We start from the raw sequence: 8821 nt of genomic DNA, 5'->3' as shown, positions 1-8821 counted from the left end.
TCCAGCTAGAGGCCAGTTCAGCAGTAATGCACCATTAATGACAGATGGCATAGGCTGGTGGTGCATTTTTATCTAAAGGCTCCTTCTGGCTCAGTTTTAGACTACAGCATAGGTAGTGCTCAGTCACTGACAAGCCATCTTTAAAAAATAAAGATTAATTTCAAAACTGGGGAGGAATAGGTTATGAATAGGAAATTAATTTTCTTGGGTAGGATAAATAAACTTTAAATGGACAGATATTCCAGGGAGACTATGGTGAAAGCAAGCAAGGAGATAAATGTCTCGTGATGAAACTGCAGATTAGGCCATTAGCTATGCATTAAGTCTTGACACTTATTCTCAACATTTTTGGAGTATTTATAGTTGCCTTCCCCAGTATATCTTTCCTGAGGCCTATTTATCTGGTGATCTCTAGAAAAACAGTGGGAAACCTGAGAACATCTTTACAAAAAAAAATTTATAAAGACTTAGTTTATGTTACTTGGGCAGAAATCTTTTCTTAAATTACTGGAAATGGGAAGCAAAGCCAGCTCAAAGTGCATATGCATGGGGAGGGGAAATCCATCCACAGCAATATCAGCAGTTGAAAATGTTGGTTGAAAAAGGATAAATTGCAGGGAAATAAATCCCAATCCTTCTCTCAACTTGTATTTTTTCACAGAATAAGCTTAATATGATCTGTAGCAACACAAGGTACTCTGGGTGGAATTCACCTGTCTGCAGAAGGTCAAAACAAGCTTCACAGCCTCAAAAAAGCCTTGAAGAGGGATAGAAGTGCAGACATGCTGCCCAGCTATGAAAGGCATCTCTCAGGTCTCAAATCCTCTATGAATGTGAGCTGGCAGGTCTCTCCAGCTACGCAAAAAAATCCAGTAGGATGAACCAAATCCTGTTCCAGTGCAGATCACTCACAAATCCTTGCCCCTGGGGATATGGACCCATACCTATGGCAGGCAGGAAAGCTGGCTGGGAATGCCAGGGAGGGAATCGCTGCCTCTTGGGTTCAGCAAAGCTTTCATTTCGCCTTGCAAAGAGAAACTGCATTTCTATGGGCTGTGTGCTGGGGGGTGCCAGGAGGGACGTGAGGTGTGAGATGGGTAATTATGAGCATACCTTGCTCTCCTTGCAAGAGCATCGCGAGGCCACTGCACCAAAACCAGTGAGGCATGCAGATATTCGGGCAAGGAGAGACATAAAAACGCTTTACGGAGACACAGCCCTCAGGGAGCTATCATCCTGGTGATGTTTCTTACGCTCTGAAATACGAGAGAGGAAAGGGAAGAAATATCCTGAAGCGATTTCCCAATAGCGGGAATGCTGAATTGCCATAATAAAGGAAACTACTCAACACCAGTCATGGGCGGCACGAGCTGACAAATCTACAGGATCTGGCCTGATCCCTCTCTTCCCCCAACCCCAACACTGAGGGAACCAGTCTCATTTGTAGTCTGGTGAAAGATTTATACAGTTAAGCAAATAAGAGCATAGACAGCCTGGTATTGCCAAAATTATGTCCCATGTTTGTTGACTGATTTATTCCTCTGTCTAATTGTGTTCACGAAAAAAGCAGTTTACTAATGAATGGAAAAAGACTCCACATGGCCAGCAAAAAAAAGCCATGTTTAGTTTACAAAATAGCACAGTCTTCAGGGATTTTCATAAAAACTACGGAGACAGTCCAAATCGGCAATGAAATCAGATTCCCAGTGGTTGCTGAACTCTTTTGGCTCTTTCTATGTGTGTATTAAATTGCAAAAAGCAATTATTTATAATTTGTTTTTATAAAAATGCTGGTGCGCTTATTCTGCCCGGCAAATTATTTTGTGAAATGGAAAAGGTTATTGTTCATTCTTTTGGTAAAGTCTTTGTTACTTAGCATATTAAACTGCAAATCACATTTTATCTGAAATATGGCTGGCTATTATTAACAAATCCCCAAAGCTCTAATTAATATCAAGGCTCCATTTGGTGCCCTGCAAACACAAAAAGAGGTTGAGGCTCAGATGAGGAAGATCCTCCTTGTCTTGCAGATGGGACCCTAACAGGCAGAGGGGTTTAATGACTTGACTGAAATCACAGAGGAAGTCTGTGGAAGAGGCTGGAGTCAGACTCCATCATCCTTTGGACGCCAGTCCCGTTGTTTAACCACAGGGCAGTTTCTCCTCTCTAATATTCTGGAAAAATTAAACCAAAAGAGAACATTTCTGAATGCTGGAATTTGATGAGAAAATATGCAGATGGGGCAGAGACTATGTCAATTGTAAAAGAGTTTTGGAAAAATCCCGTGGCCTGAATTCAGGAGAGTTACACCAAGAATAACATGACCAAATAGGAAGAAAAAGCTCAGTTCTTTGTATCCATCCAGTCCCATCGGCTCCAGCAGGACCTCACTGGAGCAGGAGCCTCTCGTGCCTGCTGACACCAAGTGGCACCTTGCTTAGGATGTATTTCAGTTCAGCCAGAGGACCACCTCCAGAGTCATCTCCCAGGTGCTGCCATGGCTGTTGCCCATGTCTGCCCCGAAGTCTCTCCTGGGCAAACAGAACCCCCCCCAAGTTTCAATGAGCTGCTGCCATGTGGTGGAGAAGGGCTTCTGGGCTGCCCAGAGGGCAGCCGCCGAACTTCTCCTTCAAAAGCCAGCAAATGCCACCAGCCTCTAGTGGTCTGCTATGCTAGGACATGGAAGAATCAGCAAGAAAAAAATGACTCTTCCCATAGTGAAAGCCTAGGTCTGTTGGGTGAGCTCTCTCCTGGGCAAGGGATGATCTCCCCCAGACTTGCCATTCTTCTTCCTAATGGTCAAGCCACACTTGTTCTAAGCAAGCATGACATGACATCTATGTAGGAAACTGTGATTAAAGGAGTTGTTATACCATCTGCTGCTGAGCAGGGTCCACGCAAAACTGCACACACTAATAAGGGATGGTGATGGCCCAGAAGCGATGGATACTTCTGCCGCCTCTGTGGTTGCGTCTTCAGCTTACTGGCATGTTGGCATGACTTACCTTCAGACAACTCACTGCTGGATAATGGATGAAGCCCTGGGCTCCAAGATACACACAGTGCACTACAAGTCCAAGGTTTATAGCCAAAGAATATGCTAGATGTGACAAAAACGGATACACACACACACACACACACACAAATAAAGCCTCATACTTAGCCTGCAATATGCAGTATTTCATTCAGCTGGTATTATACAGCCACCTTCTGGAATCGCAGCAATGTCTGGAATGCAAAAACTGTTTATCATTTAAATAACATTTAAGCCATTATAATTTATATGAGAATTGTAACTGATTGGGGCTGTATGGAGCTTCTTGTTGTGGTTTGCTGTAGGAATGCTGCAGATTTCCTCTGCACACATTACATTCTGCACACAATGGGAGCCCCAGACATTTTCAGCTAGTCTTGAGCCTCCTGCATTTACCAAAACATTTTCCTGTGTCAGAATCAAACAATTGCCTGATTTATAACTCTCGAGCATTCGGGACACCACCAGCAACACAATGTAACAAGAATCTCTCTGTCGGTTAGCCTTCCGACGAAGCTGTACACAGCACAAATAAAATACGGATGTGTATTCAGTGTTTCTGCTAATGTATGTTTCTGCATAAAGCAATTTGAGAAGGGCAAAGCATGTGTCTGTAAAACCTTGCACATCCCAGACACAGCTTCCCCTCACAGAGGAGGGCCTGTGCTATATCCTCAGACAAATCCTTATCTGCTCAGAGCCAGGGGAGACATGTGTACCCTCCTGGCCTTGCTCCATTTGTCTAGCCGGTTTCTCCACGTGGACTCGGGACCTGCATGGAGCCAACATGGGATGTGGAGGGAAGGGGATGGCTGCCCCTGTGCCCAGCTGCCTCTGTCCGCTATGTGAGTGGGAGACAACCCTATGCTGCAGATACTCGCTGCCCTTGGACGGAAGAGGTGGGACAAAGGTATCCATAGTCACGCAGGGCTGGATTTATCAGCAGCTCAGAGGTGGTGAAATCCCAAATGTGGCCAGACACCTCTTGATATATCTGGACTCTAAATGCCTTTCAAAGCCTCACCCAAAGTCTTTATTTTTTTCCCTCTAACAAACACCACTTGATTTCAGCTGAAGTCTTGAATGGGATTTGTACGGTCGGAGCAAACCCCTGAGTTCGCACAGCTGCAAGTCGGAGCAGAGCGCGTACTCCTGCCTGTCATCCAACTCACCTGGGAAAAACACTTTTTAAAGCTCTAGAAAACACTAGCCCTTGGCAGTATTCACTCTGCCAGCCAGGTCTGCATCCCCTGCATCGGCAATAAAGGCTGTAACCAGGCCTACTTGGGGAGAATGATTACAATCTTGATTTTAGTTACGAATACAAGAGGGATGACAGTCCCAAGACTGCTGTTTTTTTGTTCAAACCACCAGAAGGCTTTGGAGACCCTTCACTGCTTCCTCCTGGCCTTCCCATCTGCCTTCCGCTTGAATTCACCTGAGACAAAAAGAAATCAAACCTCCTTTGCTGGAGGTGGAATTTCCTTGCAGGCGCGCTGAGGTTGTAGGGTGGACCCACTAATGGCTCTTGAGTGGGATATCAGGAATCTTCACAGTGGTTTGGGGAAAATTTTCAAGGTAATTCAGTTAAACCAATGTTGAACACTGAATACAGCTCTAGCATGGACAGATAGATAAGAGGTGGAAAACTTTAGAAGACACATCCCCACAGTCAATCTACTCTATCATACAAGTAAGTCCCACTTCAAATACATATGAAACTTTGCTGTTAAGTGGCCAGCATCTGCATGGTACCACTCGCTTCTCTTCTTTCCAGTTCAAGCTCTATAGGCATGGCATTTCTTCAGAGCAAAGGATGAGGTTGCATTCCTAACACATTGCAGGTACGTCTGACACACAAAAAAACCCCAAACCTGCTCAATTATGTCTTTAAAGCACTCTCTTGAACGCCCACTGCTTACAATAATTCTTCAGAATTATTTTGGAACAGCACCAGGAGCTATGAACGAAATTTGTCTCTCAGACCAAACCTTGCCTACTGTTAGGATCCAACTCTGGCATCAGGAGCAATTTAAAGTGGGACATGAGAGGCACACAGAAGTTTTCCTAAGAGAAAATCCCTAAGAGCTATTCATTTTTTACAAATATTTTAAAATAATTTTTAAAGCTTGTCCCCATGATGATCACAGGCTCACAACCTCCCTGACTCTGTCATTGACCAAAGGTATTAGCACTTGCTGTGGACTTGCCATCACAGAAGGAGAGACCCAGACCCTTCTGCAAGGAGTGGCAAAAGCATTTATGCCCTGGAAAGAGCACAGAGAGGGAATTAGTGCTTCTAAACTTGCCAAAGAACAAGTGTTTGCCAGCCCCAGCCAGAGCTGGCTGCTGCTCCTGGGGGGGCTGGATGATGGCTATGACCAGGATGCGCTAAACATTTTATGTTGCAGTATTTGTTTTTGAGGCTTTTTGCTTTGATATTGCTGCCTAATGCTAGGCCATTCCTAGGGCCAAATGCAAGGCTGGCATAAAACAGCAATGCCTGCATAGTCTTGGGCTGGACTTGCCACTGTCAGTACCATTTGGCATTCGTTAATCTTTTCACGCTCTGGAGAGAGTGGAAATAACCCAAGAAGAGCTCTCTTGAACCTCTGCTCCCTGGTTCACGTGTTCCATTTCTGGAACACACAACTCCCTACATCAAAGTCTCCATACAGTAAAACCAGGGTCCATCATCTGGCTTTTCTAGAAATCAAGGAAGTCTTGCAAATTTTCAATCCAAACTGGTTGAGAACCAGTCCTGCCAAAGCAGTGATTGGATTTGAGGATTTTGGAAATAATTAGGATATTTGAAACAAAGAAAAAGTGCCGCTAGCAAAAGGGGTCTATCCCAGCTCATTTTCCTAATGCCCTACCAGACAGCAATGGGATTATCTCTGTCAAACTGCCCCAGGGAGGGTGCTAGGAAGAAATTCCCTCTGACTTCCCCCTGATGTTGGCTAGGTCCTGGAGACTCCTATTAAAACTCACACCAATCTACTCAGCAGCTCTTCCCAGGCTCTCTCATCATTACCTTCAGGATGAAACAATAAGGATTTATTCCTTTTATTTATTGCCCAGCACAGCCAGGGGAGTGGTGGGTTATATTCCTCCTGAGCCTCGGCAATTAAATAATTCGCCAAATTCAGCCAGCTCTGCACAGGTGAAGCGACAACCACCTCGAATCCCACCGGAGGCACCCTCGGAGGCCGCAGGACTGCAGAGGGGCCGAGGACCTCGTCGGGACTGCAGGGGCAGGTCAGCAGAAAATCTTGCTTGACGGTTGTGGTGCATGAAAAGGAAAGGCTCTAGATGAAATTTTCAGGCTGGAAGTTAAAGAAAGTGCCATTCTTCCATCTGCAAAGCAACTGAATTTGATCTAGAAAGCAATGAGACTCCATAAACAGAGCACCTCCAGATACACTTTTTTCCTTCCAGAGCAAACTCACTACCACTTGGCCACTGTCAGCTTAAATGATTTCACCTGGTTTATATTTTCCCTTTGAATACCAGTGATGACCAACTGACTCATTTTTACTTTAAGAAGAGCTGCAAGATCTGGACTACTTGGCTCTAGGCTGAAACCCTGACCTGAATTCACTGGGAATTTTGCCTCTGATTTCCATGCTGCCAGGATTTAATCTTCAGGTTTTTCATCCAGCTCCTCTTCGGCTTCTACTGTTAGGAAAACATTTGTTTCAGACTCGTTCGGTCATGACTATTGTTGAGAATGTGGCTCATGGTTCACACTAGAAGAATTTGTACCACGTCATTTGGAAATGCCTTCATGTGTGACTGCATGCTTGCTTGGGGGACAGTGAGATACCCGCTATCCTGCGCAGCATCAGGGTGTGTCTTTAATTGCACCTTTATGAAATTAAAGTTTAATCAAGAGTCAGGTACAAGTGCATCTCTTGGTGCCTGATCCTCCCATCCTCACTCAGTCCAAAACTCACCCTACTTGAAACTCACGGTTGGGCACCTGGAGCTCACTGCCCTACAAACTTGTTTTAGTAATAGTTCCTGCAAGAAGTGGCAGAGCAGCTGGTAAGAGTAACTTTTAAGGCTACAGAATGATCTGATGATTTTTCAGCCTGGTCACAGTGCAGGAAAAAACATAGCTTTCTCCTGGCCTCCACCATCTACCAAAGGACATTACAATCGCGTGTAATCAGAGTATTTAGCAACATTTCTGACCACAGCCCAAGGTAGCAGGTCCTTTCAGCTTCTGTCCAAAACTCGAGAACTGGCTCATTAAGAAATAGCTATGTCGGTGGATGTAATGCAAACTATTAAAACACCTTTAAGCCAGTGTTAGCCATGGTCTTCCACCCCCCTCTGCTCTGTTAGGGGATATGGCACTTGGTTTCTCTTTGGATCTGCAGGATGCCGAACACTAGCGGGATTTGTTCTGACTGCTGTTGCAGGTGGCACATACAAATGCTTAAATGCTGCCCCATATATAACATAGGCTGAGCTCCCAGCAGTGAGTCACAGAACTAATTGTTCTGCATGACATAAATGTGTTTATAGTGTGCTGCTGGATCCAGGTACAATTAACTCCCTGCTCTGTAGGAATACATACCGTATTGCGGGCAGGGCAGGCTTATTACAGTTAAACTGGCTGTAAAACAAATGTGATGGACTCCCCCAAGGGAGCTCATCAAACCACTCCCTTCTCAGGTTCACCGCTGGCTGGCTTATGTTTGGTCCACATTCAAAGCTTGCAGCAAAATTAATGCTATGAATCTAGCAGGGAGATTATAAAACAGTTGCTTTACAAGATTAAGAGCAAATAAAATTTTAGCACAGTGTCCTCAGAACGTTACTAAGTTAAAAGCAAATTTAAAGCTGTAGGCGAGAAGATAAATTAATTAAAGAATACAAACAAGAAGCCGGGGGGTAGGGAGGGGAGAGAAATTATCTCATCGTGCTGCGTCATCGCATGATATCTCAACACCCCATCGCAGGGAAAGGAGGGAGGCAAGCCCCAAGGGAGAGGCAAATAAGAAGAGGGAATCCAACTTGGGGAGCGAGAGAAGGAAGAGCCAGATCCCACAGCACCGTATTACTTTGCCACCCCCCTCCTAGGGAGGGAACCAGCCACAGAAAGATGTAGAGGAGACAAAGCTCCCGGGGCTCCCCAAGGCATGCCAGCCTTGCACAAAACCAGGTATGTCTTGAGGTCCACATCCTCTACAAGTGCATCTCCTTCTCTTGGACTTCCAGGGTTTGAGCTACCATTGAGCTAAGCCACTATCCCTCATATTTGAAAAGTTGTGGCAGACTGGTGAAGTTCTCAGTGACTGGAAAAGGGCAAACATAAATCCATTTTTAAAAGGGCAAAAATGAAGACCCGAAGAACTACAGGCTGGTGAGTCTCACCTCTGTGCCCAGCAAGATCATGGAGCAGATCCTCCTGGAAACTATGCTAAGACACATGGAAAACAGAGAGGTCACTGGTGACAGCCAACATGGTTTCACTAAGGGCAAATTGTGCCTGACAAATGTGGTGGCCTTCTACAATGGTGTTACAGCATTGATGGATAAGGGAAGAGCAACTGATGTCATCTACCTGGACTTGTGCAAAGCATTTGATATTGTCCTGCACAACATCCTTATCTCTAAAATGGATTTGACACGTGGACCACTTGGTGGATAAGGAATTGGCTGGATGGTCACACTCAAAGAGTTGTGGTCAATGCCTCAATGTCCAGCTGGAGACCAGCGATGAGTGGTATCCCTCAGGGGTCTGTACTGGGACCAGTATTATTTAACATCTTTGTC

This window comes from Pygoscelis adeliae, unplaced genomic scaffold, assembly GCF_000699105.1.
Source record: "Pygoscelis adeliae isolate BGI_AS28 unplaced genomic scaffold, ASM69910v1 Scaffold166, whole genome shotgun sequence".
Taxonomy (NCBI): Eukaryota; Metazoa; Chordata; class Aves; order Sphenisciformes; family Spheniscidae; genus Pygoscelis; species Pygoscelis adeliae.
The sequence above is the reverse complement of the archived record's forward strand: the minus strand, read 5'-3'. Positions refer to the sequence as shown.